The sequence below is a fragment of the Phocoena phocoena genome, chromosome 3 (assembly GCF_963924675.1).
Source record: "Phocoena phocoena chromosome 3, mPhoPho1.1, whole genome shotgun sequence".
Classification (NCBI taxonomy): domain Eukaryota; kingdom Metazoa; phylum Chordata; class Mammalia; order Artiodactyla; family Phocoenidae; genus Phocoena; species Phocoena phocoena.
Window position 1 is genome coordinate 102,392,940 of NC_089221.1, and position 9,982 is coordinate 102,402,921.

Genomic DNA, 9,982 nt, shown 5'->3' on the forward strand with positions numbered 1-9,982 from the left:
AGAGATTTCTGTACATTAATTTTGTATCCTGTTCCTTTACCAGATTCATTGATTAGCTCTAGTAGTTTTCTGGTAGCATCTTTAGGATTCTGTATGTATAGTATCATGTCATCTGCAAACAGTGACAGTTTTACCTCTTCTTTTCCAATTTAGATTCTTTTTCTTCTCTGATTGCTGTAGCTAAAACTTCCAAAACTATGTTGAATAATAGTGGTGAGAGTGGGCAACCTTGTCTTGTTCCTAATCTTAGTGGGAATGCTTTCAGTTTTTCACCATTGAGAACGATGTTGACTGTGGGTTTGTCATATATAGCCTTTATTATATTGAGGTGAGTTCCCTCTGTGCCTACTTACTGGACAGTTTTTATCATAAATGCGTATTGAATTTTGTCAGAAGCTTTTTCTGCATCTATTGAGATGATCATATGGTTTTTTATCCTTCAGTTTGTTAATATGGTGTATCACATTGGTTTGCATATATTGACGAATCCTTGCATTCCTGGAATGAACCCCATTTGATCATGATGTATGATCCTTTTAATGTGCTGTTGGATTCTGTCTGCTAGTATTTCGTTGAGGATTTTTGCATCTTTGTTAACATTTTACATGTTAACCAAATGATAGACTTGGTGGATGAGGGGAGAGTTAAATATGAATAATTTTGGATTTTTCTATTTTCCTGATCTGTGACTGCAAGTCCTTTACCATCTGTCACCAGATACATTTCACCAGCATATAAAACTTGTCTATTCCTCTTTTGGTGCTTAGCATGAGGGCCTTGGTTTGATACTATGCTCTAACCTCCATGTTGTAATTTCCCAACCAGCATCTCCAATAGAGAGCTATTCATTCAATATTTTATTATCCAAAATGCCTAGCAGAATTCTTTATACTCTGGTAAATATTCATTAATTATTATTTTAGACAGTAGAAATAAATAACTAGGCAGTACCCAACTGAATGAAAGTTCATGATGTATACAAAGAGTTTCCAGTGATTTAGGGGATGTTATTTTTTAAGGTTTGGTCTTATGTCCTCTGCTTTTTAACATTTACATGATTGATGTAACATGGATAATAGAATGGAAATCATGATCCCAGCATTTTAAGATGAGGACATGTTTAGAATTGAGATCTAGTAATTTAAGTATTCATTATTATATCCCACAAATCTTTATGAAGCACTTAGTCTAAGCCAAACCCTGTGTTTGTACTTGAAAGACAAAGTATGATCCTTATGGAGCTTCCATGATCTCGGTGGCCACAGATGGAGTAAGACCACTTTCCACAATGCAGGTGACGTTCACCGAGGGCCGGTATGTGCCTGGCACAGTTTGAAGTGGTTTATATGTACTGACTCATCTAATTTTCACCACAGCCCTTTGTGGTAGGTATTGCAAAATCTTCATTTTATAGATTCAGAATCTCAGGCACAGAGGGATTCATTATATTACCCAACATTGCACAGCTAGTGAATGTTAGCCAGGATCAGAATCCAGGCAGTCTGCCTCCTGAGATACACTGACTTTCAATAATCAAATAATCTTGTAGACCAAATGATAACTTGTAGAAAATTATAACTGTTCCAAGAGCTGTGGAGGAGAGATTCATGGTATTATTAAGCCTATTTTAAGAGGAAATGACCTAGGGGAGGCTTCCTGGTGTAGAGACAGTTAAGATGACACCTGAAGGCAGAATGGGCATTAACTAGGTAAAAAGGGGCTAGTGGAGTATTGTGTACAAAGGAAATGCCTATTGATGGCAAGGAGCAAGGGGGGGATTCAAGAAAGTTGCTACCAAAAAATAGGTAGAGCAGAAGGTGGGTCTTGATGATACAGATTCCAGTTTGCAAAGCATTTTCACTTTAGCTCCTGTGTTTAATGCTCACAACCAACTTGGGTAGTTTAGAGACTTAATTTAACCAAGGCCATGGACCAGAAGTAGTAAGTCTGGGACCTGAACCCAGATCTCCTGATTTCAGTTCCCACAGCTATTCCACCAAACCAGAGCAGCTCAACAGTGCAAAGGAGGACTAAAGCAACATGTGGAGGGCACTGTGAGTATGGTATTTCTGGTCAGGGTCCACATGACTCAAAGGTGTGTTCAGCAGTAATACTGGTAACACTGGTGCCTAAGGAAATGCATTTTATCTGGATGTAAGAAAGGAAGTACAATTCAAAATCAAGCCAAGACACAATTACTCTCAGGTCTGATAGAATTCAAACATTACCTGTAACACTGATGTTGAGACAGGGCCCCATAGCTTCAGGAGGGTATGAAGAACTAGAAAATCAAGACTCAGGAGGGAAAGTCAAAGAAATTGGGTTCTTTGAAGAAAACTATCAAAGGTTGCTTATCAAAAACATTCTGTGACAGACAATGACCAGCTTACTTTTTGTCATCTCCCAGGAGGTAGAAAGCAGGAAGGATTGATACCAGCCCGGCAAACTATTCTCCATTTCCTGGCAAGATAAAGAGACACCCTAGGACAAATACCTCAAACATCAAATCTGTAAATCATTTGTGCTTGGCTCTGGAATTCTAATGTGATTCTCTTTCCTATTCCAGGTTTACCTATTTGTTTCACCTAGACCATTCTTAGGGTTATTTTGAAATCTTCCAAGCATGTGTCATAATTGTGCTAAGGAAAAGCTAGTCAAGGATTAAAATGAGACAAAAAGATACCATCCAATAAAATAAAGCTGCAGATAATACATATGGGAGATAAACCACAGAAGGATAATTGAAAATAGTCAAATACTTGTTACAATAGCTGTCTAGCATCCATCCCTGGCAGCTGCCCATTTAATGCAGTTAAGCAGAATGCCTATAGTAAAAAAAAAAAAAAAAAAAAAGCCTGCTGAGGATATGGCGGGAGACAAGGCATAATCGCTAGACCTAGAGCTCCCCTGCTATATTATAAACTCCTTGAGGGCAGGCAGTCTGTAACATTCACCTTTACGCAAACCATAGCACCCAGTTATAGGGTGCTAGCACATAAAAGAGGATCAATAAATGTTTGCAACTTATAATTGTTATGCCTTTCCTTCTCGTCTCTCTCCATAATTGTCATTATTCAATCACTGTAAAAAAAACAAATGTGTCTCTCTCCTCCTTTTTTCTTGTCTTCAACACATGCTTAATGCCTGACAGTAGATCCAGAGGCACCATTTAACCTTGCCAAGTGGCAATCAGAAGTAAGTCAGAGAGAAATATTTCATGACTCTCAGAGATGTTAAACCCTGGCATAAGTTGATGAGAAAGATTGTGAAATCATTTCTCCAGGGAGTCTTTGAAAATGTAGAATACCTAGTGTGATTCAGGGGTAAAGATATACCTAGAGATCTAATTTAACATTCTACAAACATATACATGCATACACACACTAGTTTTCCTTATAAAAGTTATCCATGTTCAGTGCAGAAAATTTGTACAATCTAGGGAAGTATAAAGAAGATAATAATCACACCATCTAAAAAAGAGCTACAGTTAGTATTTTGGTGTATTTTTATTTTTTAATGTATCTGTCCACATACAGTCATTCATTCATTTATTCAACGAACTCTCATTAGGACTCTACCAACATTCTATGCAGGAAAAGACAGTAAACAATCATCATAATAAAAGGAGAATTGTGTGGTATGGTAGAAGGTGTTAAGTGTATGAAAAAAAGTATTGCAGGTTGAGTAATGGGGTCAGAAATGCTGGGACAGAGTGGAGGGGGTTGTGATATTTTTTTAAATAGGGTAGACAAATAGGTTTATTTTGTCAATGGAATCCTTATTTTTTCTTTAGGTATAATTGACAAATAACATATTAGTTTGAAGTATGCAATGTAATTATTCTGTATTTCTGTGTATTACAAAATGACCTCCACAAGAAATTAACATCCGTCATCATACATAATTACAAAAATATTTTCTTGTGATGAGAACTTTTAAGATTTACTTTCTTAGCAACTTTTAGATTTGTAATCAGTATTATTAGCATAGTCACCATGCTAAACATTACATCCCCATGACTTATTTTATAACTGTAAATTTGTAACAATTTGTACCTTATGACCCCCTTCACCCATGTCAACCAGCCCTTACCTGCCCCCCCCCAACCTCTGGCAATGACCAATATGTGCTCTGTGTCTGTGAGTTCAGTGTTGTTTGGTTTTGCTTTTTTAGGATCCATATGTGAGATCATATGGTACTTGTCTTTCTCTATCTAACTTATTTCTCTTAGCATGATGCCCTCAAGTCTATCTATGTTGTCCCAAATAGCAAGATTTCATTCTTTTTATGGCTGAATAATATTCATATATATAGATAGATAGATAGATATAGATCTCACGATTTCTTTATTCATTCATCTGTCAGTGGACACTTAGGTTGTTTCCATATATTGGCTATTGTAAATAATGCTGCACTGAACATGGCAGTGCATATATCTTTTCAAGTGAGTGTTGTTGTTTTCCTCAGATAAATACTTGAGAATAGAATTACTGGATCATATGATAGTTCTATTTTTTTAATTTTTTGAGAAAGCTCCATACTTTTTTCCATAGTGGTTACACCAATTTACATTTCCACCAACAGTGCACAAGAGTTTCAGTTTTTCTACATCCTCACCAACACTTATTTTTTGTCTTCTTGATAACAGCCATTCTAATAAGTGTGAAATGGTACCTCACTGTGGTTTTGGTTTGCATTTCCCCGATGATTAGCAATACTGAGCATCTTTTCACGTACCTATTGGCCCTCTCTGTCTTCTTTGGAAAAAAAATGTCTATTAGGATCCATTGCCCATTTTTCAGTTGGATTGAGGGTTTTTTGCTCTAGATTTTGCTTTTGAGTTGTATGAGTTCTTTATATATCTTAGATATTAGCCCCTTATCAGATATTTGATTTGCAAATTGCCTATCCCATTCTGTAGGTTGTATTTACACATTTTTGATGGTTACCTTTGCCATGCGGAAGCTTTTTATATTGTCACCCCACTTGTTTGTTTTTACTTTGGTTGCCTTTGTTTTTGGTATCACATCCAAAAAAATCAGTGCCAAGACCAATTTTAGCACTTACCACGTATGTTTTCCTCTAGATGTTTTATGGTTTCAGGTCTTACATTCAAGTCTTTTATTCATTTTGAGTTAACTTTTGTGTATGGTATAAAAATATGGTCCAGTTCCTTTTTTTTTTTTGCATGTGACTGTCCAATTTTCCCAACACCATTTGTTGAAGAAACTGTCTTTTCCCCATTGTATATTCTTGACACCTTTGTCGTAAATTAATTGACCATATATTCATGAGTTTATTTCTGGGTTTTTCTATTCTGTTCCATTGATCTATGTGTTTTAAGGCCAATGCCATACTATTTTGATTACCAGAGCTTTGTAATATAGTTTGAAATCAGAGAGCATGATGCCTCCAAGTTTGTTGTTCTTTTTCAAAATTGCTTTGGCTATTTGAGGTCTTCTGTGTTTGCATACAAATTTTAGGGATGTTTGTTCTATTTCTGTGAAAAATGCCATGGGTATTTTGATTGGGATTGCACTGAATCTGTAGATAGCCTTGGGTAGTATGGACATTTTTACAATATTTATTCTTCTAATACATGAACATGGAATATTTTTCCATTTATTTGTGTCTTCCTTGATTTCTTTCATCACTGTTTTATAGTTTTCAGTGTAAAAGTCTTTCTCCTCCTTGGTTAAATTTTTTTTTTTTTTGTGGTATGCGGGCCTCTCACTGTTGTGGCCTCTCCCATTGTGGAGCACAGGCTCTGGACACACAGGCTCAGTGGCCATGGCTCACAGACCCAGCTGCTCCGCAGCATGTGGGATCCTCCCGGACCGGGGCACGAACCTGTGTCCCCTGCATCAGCAGGCAGACTCTCAACCACTGCGCCACCAGGGAAGCCCCTTGGTTAAACTTATCAGTAGATATTTTATTCGTTTTAATGTATTGTAAATGGAATTGTTTTCTTAATTTGTCTTTCTGATAGTTCATTATTAGTGTATAGAAATGCAACATATTTCTGTATATTGATTTTCTTCTGCAACTTTACTGAATTTGTTGATTAGGCCTAACAGCTTTTTGGTTTTTCTATCATGTCGTCTGCAAAGAACAGCATTTTTATTTTTCCTTTCTGATTTGGATGCCTTTTATTTCTTTTTCTTCACTAATTGCTTTGGCTAGGACTTCCAATATTATGTTGAATGAACATGGTGAAGGTAGGTATCCTTGTCTCATTTCTGATCTTATAGAAAAAGATTTCAGCTTTTGCAATTAAGTGTGATGTTAGCTTGTCATGGATGGCCTTTATTAGGCTGAGGTAATTTCTCTCTATATCCACTTTGTTGAGAGTTTTTAATCATAAATGGCTATTGAATTTTGTCAAATGCTTTTGCTGCATCTATTAAGAAGTTCATATGATTTTCATCCTTCATTTTGTTAATGTGTATCACACTGATTGATTTGCAGTTGTCGAACCATCCTTGCACCCACTTGACAGTGCTGTATGATCCTTTTAGTGTATTGTTGAATTCAGTTTGCTAATACTTCATTGAAGATTTTTGCATCTGTTTGTCAGGGATGTTGATGTACAATTTTCTTTTCTTGCGGCATCCTTGTTTGGTTATGGTGTCAGGATAATGCTGGCCGCATAAAAGGAGTTTGGAAGTGTTATCTTTTTTTGGAAGAGTTTGAGGATTGATATTAATTCTTTTTCAAATGTTTGGTAGCATTCACCAGTGAAGCCATCTGGTCCTGGAGTTTCATTTATTGGGCGTTTTTGATTACTGGTTCAATTTCCTGACTAGTTCAGTTTTGCTTTTTCTTCATAATTCATTCTTGGTAGGTTGTATGTTTCTAGAAATTTATCCATTTCTCCTAGAGTGTCAAATTTGTTGGTGTATAATTGTTCTTAGTAATCTCTTATGATCCTTTGTATTTCTGTGGTATCTGTTGTGAAGTCTCCTCTTTCATTTCTTATTTTGAGTTCTCTTTTTCTTTTTTTCTTGGTGAATCTAGCTAAGGTTTGTCAACTTTGTTTATCTTTTCAAAGAACCAGTTCTTAGTTTCATTTATCTTTTCTAATGTCTTTTTAGTCTCTATTTCAGTCATTTCCACTCTGATCTTTGTTATTTCCTTCCTTCTACCTTCCTTCCTTTCCTTTCCTTCCTTTTCTTCCTTCTATCCTTCTAAAGATTTGGGCTTTGTTTTTTCTTCTTTATATAGTTCCTTGAGATATAAAGGTAGGTTGTTGAATTGAGACTTTTCTTGTTTCCTGATATAGTCATTTATCACTATGACATTCTCTTTTAGAACTGCTTATGCTGAATCACATAAATTTTGGTATGTTACATTTTCATTTGTCTCAAGGTATTTTTTTATTTCTCTTGATTTTTTCTTTTTGACCCATTGGTTGTTCAGCAGTATGTTGTTTAATATCCACATATTTATTAATTTTCCTGTTTTCTTCTTGTATTTGATTTCTAGTTTTATACTATTGTGGTTGGAAAAGATGCTCAATATGATTTGTTTTCTTAAATTTATTACGACTTATTTTGTGGCCTAACATGATATATCCTAAAGAATGTTCTATGTGCACTTGAGAAGAATGTATTCTGTTACTGTGGGATGAAATGTTCTATATATATCCGTTAAGTCTATCTGATCTCACATGTCATTTAAGGCCAATGTTTTCTTACTGATTTTCAATCTGTATAATATCTATTCATGTAAGCAGGGTGTTAAAATCCCTTGCTATTATTGTGTTGTTGTCTATGTCTCCCTTTAGATCTGTTAATATTTATATATTTAGGTGCTCCTATGTTTGGTGCATAAATATTACAAATGTTATATCCACTTGTTGGATTGACCACTTTATGTGCTGACGTTTTTTGTCATTTATTACTGTCTTTGTTTTAAAGTCAATTTTGTCTGACATAAGTATTGCTACTCCGGCTTTCTTTTGGTTTCCGTTTACATGGAATTTATTTTTCCAGCCTTTCACTTTCAAGCTGTGTGTGTCCTTATATCTGAAGTGTGCATCTGTAGGCAGCATATAGATGGGTTGGGATTGTGGTTTTAAATGTAATGGCTAGAGGAGGCCTTATTGAAAAGGTGATATTTGAACAAAGGTATTAATTGGGATCATTTTGAACAACATACTATGAAATTTGCTTTGATCATTATTCTTTAAAAGATGCTTATTTAATGGATGCACATCATTTTATCTTATAAATCTTATAAATAATTTTTTAACCCCATGGTTGGAAATTTACATCAACTCCACTTAATTTTTTCTGTGTTATACATTCTTAAATGAATCTGTGGCTTCTCTGTTCAGTTTTTGCAATTAACAGCATAAAGATAAGATTTAGGTTAGAAAAGAGGAGACAGCATCAGTGTAATAATGTTAACTTCTTGTGAGATATGTTGCAATAGTTTTCATTTACTTCTAATCTGATTATGATGTGTGTTTTTTTATGATGTGTTTTTAAAATACCATTTGTTGTGATTTCAGTTAAAATGTACGTATTTATGTTTAAATTTTGTAAAATATACAAAAGCAAAATTCAAAATACCCATAATCACATCTTCCAAAGTTAGTGTTTGCTCAAAATATACACTTATTTAGTTTGTATTATATTAAACATCCTGTATTATAATTTTCATTTAATTAAATGTGAACATTGTCTAAGTATTTTTTTTTTTTTTTTTTTTTTTGCGGTACACGGGCCTCTCACTGTTGTGGCCTCTCCCGTTGCGGAGCACAGGCTCCGGACGTGCAGGCTCAGTGGCCATGGCTCACGGGCCCAGCCGCTCCGTGGCATGTGGGATCTTCCCAGACCGAGGCATGAACCCATGTCCCCTGCATCGGCAGGCGGACTCTCAACCACTGCGCCACCAAGGAAGCCCCTGTCTAAGTATTTTTAAGTATTTTATTTATAACTATGTTTTAAGTGTACTATTTTAAAGTATTCTTTTATAATCTAATTTTTAATAAGTGTACACTATTCATTTTTTACCCATTCCATAAACTATCCCCATTTTATAAACTGAATTATACAATTTATCACTATTGTACAATCTTTTCACATATATCCTTGCCCACAACTCTGATTATTTCCTTCTATAATTAAAAGCATAAATCTGTCATTTATATTGCACATATTTTTACTAGTTTGTTGCTTTCCTTTTAGTTTTATTTATGTTGTTTTTTTTGACTGAAAGAAATTAAATCTATCAATCCTTTCCTTAAGGGATTCTTCGTTTGCCTTTTAGGTTTTGAAAATCCTTTAGCACCCTGAGTTTTTTTGTTTTTTTAAAAAAAACTCTTTTCCCTGGTGGGATTTATTTTGGCCCATGGTATGACATTTAGTGAACCAACTTTATTTCTTTTGGAATAGTTACAGCTTGGTTAACCTTCAATAGGCCTTTCTTTTCTTTATTTTGTTATTCTGTCAGTCAGGACTGTTATCTAAATACTTCTTCAAACCATATGTAAGAGCAAAGGTGGTGCTTCTTACTGACATTCTGAGGATTCACATACTTGTGAGTTGGGATTGAAGAGGGCAAGAATTGTTTCAAGGAGAACAAATACATAAACAGACTTTTGAGATTTTAATAAGACATGTTAAGAAATAATGCATAATCCCAGAAAAAGTCTTTAATAATTATAACTCTGAACTTCAAAACACCTTTGTATAGATCCTCAGGAGTAGATTCACAAATTGGAAAGTTGGTGTTCCCATTAGAACTTATATAATGTATTAGTTAGTACTCTCTCATTGCTCTGAGAATAGGAGGAATGTAATAATAATAAGAGCTGTCATTTAATGGGAACTTACTACATGCAAGGCATTGTGCCAAGTACTTCACATGTGGTATTTATTTAATCTTCAAAATACTTTAGAAGGGAGGTACTATCAAGATCTCTCCTTTACAGATGAGGAAACAAAGGCTGAGTGGGGTAGAAGAAAACTTCCAC